This window comes from Maylandia zebra, linkage group LG8, assembly GCF_041146795.1.
Source record: "Maylandia zebra isolate NMK-2024a linkage group LG8, Mzebra_GT3a, whole genome shotgun sequence".
Classification (NCBI taxonomy): domain Eukaryota; kingdom Metazoa; phylum Chordata; class Actinopteri; order Cichliformes; family Cichlidae; genus Maylandia; species Maylandia zebra.
In genome coordinates this window covers 6,688,243-6,694,911 of record NC_135174.1, presented here as the reverse complement: position 1 = coordinate 6,694,911, position 6,669 = coordinate 6,688,243, and positions in this window count along the sequence as shown.

The following is a 6,669-nucleotide window of genomic DNA, read 5'->3' as shown; positions in this document are numbered from 1 at the left end:
AAAGAGTCTGTCTGGGATTACGTAAAGCAGCAGAAGGCGTGTGGAAAACACTGACATGCTTGGAACAACCTGCACAAATATACCTACAGGAATTGCTACACTTAGAAGGGAAAAGGCTGTCGCTCTAAACTTTGCTTACTTTACAGTAAATCTTCGACTAGTGCCTAAAACAATAATGCACATTGTACATTCACCATCGTATGATAATGTGTCACTACCAGAATTTTAAAGTAATCATGTAACAAAGGGAAATTGTTAAAGGAGCAACACGGATTTGTGGGCTACTAGTTCCAAAGGAGATCACTCATATGCTGTACAGTAATAAGGTCATATCTATATCTTATATATGACACCAATATAGCATTATAATCAGATTTGCCATGATTTAGTAAAATCATATAATTTTAGAGTGAAAAAAAAGAGTGAAAGGTTCTCAATGAATGCTAATAAATGTAAGGGAAATTAAGCTAATGACACCTTCTGAATGAGCAATTGATACAAGACCTCAGTGGATATTCTCCTTTGTTACTGTGATTGCTGGCTTCTTGCCTTGTGCTAACGCCTCTTGTTTAGGCTCTGAGCGACTCTTGCATGTGCAGAAACAAATATTTTCCCTTTGGTTTTCCCATTTTTATTGCTATTGCTGCAATCTTGCCATCTCCTCCTTGACTTTAACCAGAGCTCCCAGCAAAATGCGCAGAACTAAACAGAAGAGAGTTAAAAACCCCAGCAAGTTTGTTGCTAATGTATGAGATTTATTTACATGAGTCTGCAGTCAAGGATCCAATTGTGTTTGCCGGGCTGCTCTCGTGCTCGCTCATGTTAGCGTTAAGGTCGTCCTGGCTCAGATCTTTCAGTACATGGACCACCGCTTTGTTATATTTAGTGTGCAGAGCTGGCTGCAGACCAGTCCCCATTTACACCCTAATGTTTGGTTACAGACACCATCAGTGCCTGTTTGTGTACATGAGTGCACTCTTTCAATATTCCTGCATATCACAAGGTTGCCAAGCAAGAAGTGTTGAAACGCCGTCACATTCCCACTCCCCAATCACCCCATTAAGTCTGCGTGCACTGTATCTACATGGCATTTTCTACATGTTAGTTGCTGTGCCGTCAGCTATACATATTAACAGTCAGCACTGTGCGTGCATGTGCACGGGTTCATAACGTGTGTGTGTGGTGCATTTTTATGGTTTATGTGGAGTGGCTCAGTTACGCAGTCAGCTGGATTTGCTATTAGACAGCATGTAAAATCTGACCCTGCTGTCTCCAACCTGTTTTCACGTCTAACAGCCTGAGAGCTCCACTTCCAATTGCGTGTCTGCGAGTATGATCTTCATCCTCACCTCCTCATTAAACAGAGGAGGTGAGGATGTGTAAGAATTTGAAGACATGATGAGGAACATGTCTCAATTTGACACAGAGTAAAAAAGAAAGAGCCTAGGCTGCGTTGGCCACCATCAGCTTCTCAGATATGCTGTATTAACTTTAACCGTGTTTTGAGAATCTCAAATATTATTGGAGCAGTTGCACAGACAGTATTTGCTGAGGGACTATCATCTAGTTATGAAATATTGCAATGGCTTAAACAGGACAAATCAGCCTGGTTCCTAGAGACTGGGATATACAAATATCAGAATGTGTGCGTTTGGGGACAGGCGCCGGCAAACCTCGGCACATACCTGGCTTTGATCCTCACCTCTGGAGGAGACGCAGCGGTGCAGGCATGGAATCTGGCTGCATATATCATCCTTTATTTACTGCCTTATCAGACCTTTCCCAGTCGTAAAGCACAGAGCAGAAAGTTCATAAAGTCATCAAATGAGTTTATATTTGGAGGAATCCAAGAATCAGATGCTGGCAAATACAAATGACACAAGATTCACTTGCACGCTTTGTTCTAGTTGGTTTTCCCCAGCGACGAATACATTAAAAGAAAAATTTATTGCTCTGTTACCTAAATGTATGACTCATACATTCTCAGTTACTTCTGCTGCGCTACTGTTCTCCCTGTAAAAAAAAAAATCCTATTTATAGAGATGTATAGTTTGTGTTTGTGTTATATTTTATAGTAATATGAACAGGGTTAGAGTTATAGAAAAAAACTCCTTAATGTTTCTGATGTTATCCTTCTTTTGGTGCAAAAATTGTGCTCAAACACAAAAAACGCAGAGTGTTAAGCAGGAGGCCTGAGGAGCTTACTCCATGTTGGTATTTTTCACTTTTTGGAATTAATAAGACAGAAAAAACCCTCAAGACTGTAAGATAGCAGATAGTGATGTGCGATATCATTGACTTCAATTCCGATACGATATCAAGTAAAATTCGGGGTGGTATCGACGATACTGATCCGATACCGATATTTTGAACAAAATGTAATCTGTATTTCAAATTATAGCTTCATAATGATTACAGGACATCAGACTACTTGTTCTTATTGCTTAAAAATGCAGAATTATCATATAGAAATAAAAAAAACTGAAGTTGTGCACTATTTCAACACACTACCACCTGCAGCACTGCGACACATTTATACAGCCGTATTTCGCACATGACTATGAAAGGCGGAAGAGGAAGCAGTTCCTTCCAAGCTAGACAATCCAAATGATATAGCTTCTTTCCACTCTGTTCCTGTTAATGATAAACTACAAATTTACCCCAGATTACTAAAATATTTTAATATGAGAATCAATTCTAGAACATAAATTACTGGTATCGAAGGAATCGATATTTCACCACTAATAACAGATTAACAACAACACATCCTGTTTGTGTGTGCGTGTGTGTGTGTGTGTGTGTGTGTGTGTGTGTGTATGTGGGGGGGGGGGGGGGGGGGGTGTTTGTTTTTACATTTTTGGCTCTTTTGAAAATAAATGCATTTGCAATAATATATATTTTTTAACCCTAAAAGTTAGGATAAATCAGATTTCACTTTTCCTTTAATTTTCCTCTTTTCAGTTTCTTTTGTGTGAAATCAAAGGGAAAATTCTATGAGTGGCTTTAATATCCCTTCCCAAATGTTTTCTCTTGCCTTGCAGGTAAAATTATTTTAGAAATACATAATAATCGACTTTTATGACCATTCTGATAACCAGAATTCTCCCATTTAACTGTTTCACATGCCACACACACACACACACACACTTGAGTAAATCTAGGGAAGGATTTGAGCGCGACCACAGAAAAACATGAGAAACGTTGATGTGACATATCGAAGCTAACTGATGTTGTCACCGGCCTCTCCTGCCTGGACAAAGTGCTGCGTGTGACTGTGATTGTATGTGTGTGTGTGTATAAGCAGTAAGGCCCATTAGTGTGCCGTAATGGGAGGGGATATTGGTGGTATATAGGTGTAATTACCTCGAGCTAACATGGAGCTCAGGCCGCGTGGCGCCTCCAACACAAATATGAACTGCAGAACATAGATACCACTTTGTCCTCTTTTACCGCTTGACCTGGGGGAGAAAGTTCAACAGTGACTGCAGCTCTGAGAGTGTGTGTTTGTGTGTGTGTGTGTGTGTGTGTGTGTGTGTGTGTGTGTGTGTGTGTGTATGTATGTGTGTGTGTGTGTGTGTGTGTGTGTGTGTGTGTGTGTGTGTGTGTGTGTGTGTGTGTGTGTGTGCGTGCGTGCGTGTGTGTGTGTGTGTGTGTGTGTGTGTGTGTGTGTGTTGGTAGGAGAGGAGAGCCTTGGGAAATAAAGATCCCAAAGAGAACGCCAGAGGAGAAGGGGCAGAGAAAAGTGTAGGTGTGTTGGACAATGTCTGCGCTGACTGTTATCTCCTGGCTCTGCTCCTGTTCTTCTCCTCGTCTGTGATAATCTGCAGAGCATTTTCAGAATGGGCTGTTCCCATCACCAATCTGCCCATCGATCCACATCTCTGGCACGCTGCGTACAACGCCCCCACCCTCTGATCTTTTTCCTTCCTTTCCTCTATCCATCAATCTATCTCCACCTCCTCCCTGACACAGCGGTTGTACATCTCACTATTGTATTTTCTTTATGAGAACATCTGTTTAGCTTACTAGTTCAACCCTTGGTCTTGAAAAGTTTCCAATAAAGTCTGAAGTCGGCCTCCGTGTGGAGCACTACCATTGTGCTGACTGCCTGACATTTCGGGGAGGCCACAGAGTGCCCACTGCCAAACTTTGCAATAAAGCGATTGAAACTGTACCAACTAGTAAGGCTTTTCAGGTGATGTAACATAGACTGAGGAAGACTTATTGGGGTTCTCAGTTCTGTGTAGAATTTGCTTATAGTAGCATTTAACAAAACATTATAAATAGATGACTGGAATCTCATGAAAATGGGCCGAAATTCTCAAATTTGTAGATGAGAACAAAGCCCAGACTGGCCTCATTTCCATCTCTTGTGTTTCTTGGCCCAAGTAGATTTTTGTGTGGTCTCTCTCAAAATTGGTTTCTTTGTAACAGTTTACATGAAGACCTTATTCACCTAGTCTTCACCGAGCAGCTGATGTGTGAGTTTCAACTTCAATTATTAATTTTAATGATTTGATTTGAAAAGAGAGACCGTGTACAATATTAACAAAAATGTTGCCATTTGATGCGTTACACCACAGCATCTGCAGTCTCTTGGCAAGTTATTATTCATTTTGTCTGGTAAGTCTTTTCTGGTTTAAGTCTGTTCCTTTTTTTGTTTAGTCACTAGCCAAAATGTTGCATCCCATTTATTTTCACACCTCCTAAGACACGAACTCTTTCATGGCAGGCATTTTTAATTTCCCTTTGCTATTTGGCTTTATAGTGTTTGAGAGAACACTATAAAGTCACAATTGAGTAATGATGTGCAAAACTCTAAAATTGGTGCCTGAACACAGCAGCATTTTTCCTGGTTACAAAAACAAAATGAGAAACAACAATTGTGCCCCTTTGAGCAATATGGCTCATTTGAAAGCGCAAAATTTAGGTTTGTGGTCTAGACAACCCAAAATGTGATGTCCCCATATGTGGACACCAGGTCCTAAGAGGTTAAAGACAGATGTGCCTTGCTAATCCTGCTAGCTAGAGCTACTATTACCTGACAACTCTTTTTTCTAAGGAAATGAAGGGAAAAAGGAAACACTTCCGTTTACCGGGAAGAAACTGCCGACAGAGTCAGGCTCAGGGAGGGGCAGCCATCTGCCTCGACTAGTTGGGGTTGAGGGGAGGGAGACAGGACAAAAGACACACTGTGGAAGAGAGCCAGAGATGAATAATAACTAAAGATGAAATATAGAGTGGAGTATAAACAAACAGTGAATGAAAAAAAGTGAGTGAAGAAGAAACACTCAGTGCATCATAGGAAGTCCCCAACAGCCTACACCTACTGCAGCGTAACTAAGACAGGATTCAGGGTGACCTGATCAGCCCAAACGAAATGGTTTATCAAAAAAGGCAGTTTTAAGCCTAATCTTAAAAGTAAAGAGGGTGTCTGTCCCTTGAATCCAATCTGGGAGGTGGGGCCTCCAATTTCTACTTTTAAATATCCTGGAAACCAGAAGTAAGCCCACAGTTCGAGAGCAAAATGCTCCATTGGGATAATATGGTATTATGGCTTCTTTAGGACAACATGTGAGGAGAAGGATTTTAACCCTGTAAGAACCAACCCATCATAAAATAGCAACTGAGATGTTTATTGACCCTTATAACAAAACCAACTTTTTTTTTTGCTATATCATGTTGTGTATGACATTTTTTTTTTTTATATATTTTTGTATCACATTTAATACACTGGGTGTTTTTGGCAACTTTTTGTTGACAGCAAAGTTAATTTTAGACAAAAAAAGAGTTTGGTCCATAATATTTTGAAATTATGGCAAGTAATGATGATATTGATGAGATAGATGTATCAAAAACTCACGTATCAAATATCATACAAAGGGCATTATAGGGTTAATTTTGCTTCAGGTAGCTAGTGAAGAGCAGTCAGTATACAATAAATATGCTTGATATAAAGAAACTGTTCAATTTAACAGTTAGTAGGGTTGTATTTGTGCATGTAGTGCTTGTAGTCAGGTGGATTCTCACCAACCGATTGGGAAATACAGATTTTTCTCCTTATGGTTGCCAGGTGGTTGCAAACCTTTCTCTAAACCTTTCCTTACTCATTTACATTATCACCATGACTGTCACAAGTCTAAAGCACGAAGAATTTACCGTCTCAGTATGAGTTACCATCTTGTTAACCTGTTTTGCATTGTTTAAGGCTGCAATAGGATAGCGTGTCTTTTCCATAACCTTCTTCTGGAGGGCACCACAACTGTAATGATTCCAGTTTGGCTTGTAAAACGATCAAATGGTCCCATTAACAAAATAAGGGAGTACACCTTGTTTTGCATGCTTCATCTTTCAACATATTTAAACCTACTGTTTCTATGATACAGCATCTATAATTTCTTTGGACTTGCTATTCAGTATGCACTAAACATGGCACATTTCCCATTTAGTATCAGCTATGCTCATAAGAAACATGCCTGGCTCATGGTGTTGCTGTGGTGGACCTCAGAGCATGACAGTTACCAGTTACCTCGGTTTGGCCGTGCAGGAGTGTTAGACTGCAACGAAGCCAACTTGTTCTTGGAACAGAAAAGTTTTAAGTTCGCTCCTAGGGAAGTTGGTGAGCAATGTTTTTTCCTCAATCAACTGGAGGCGATTTAGCATTTGTGT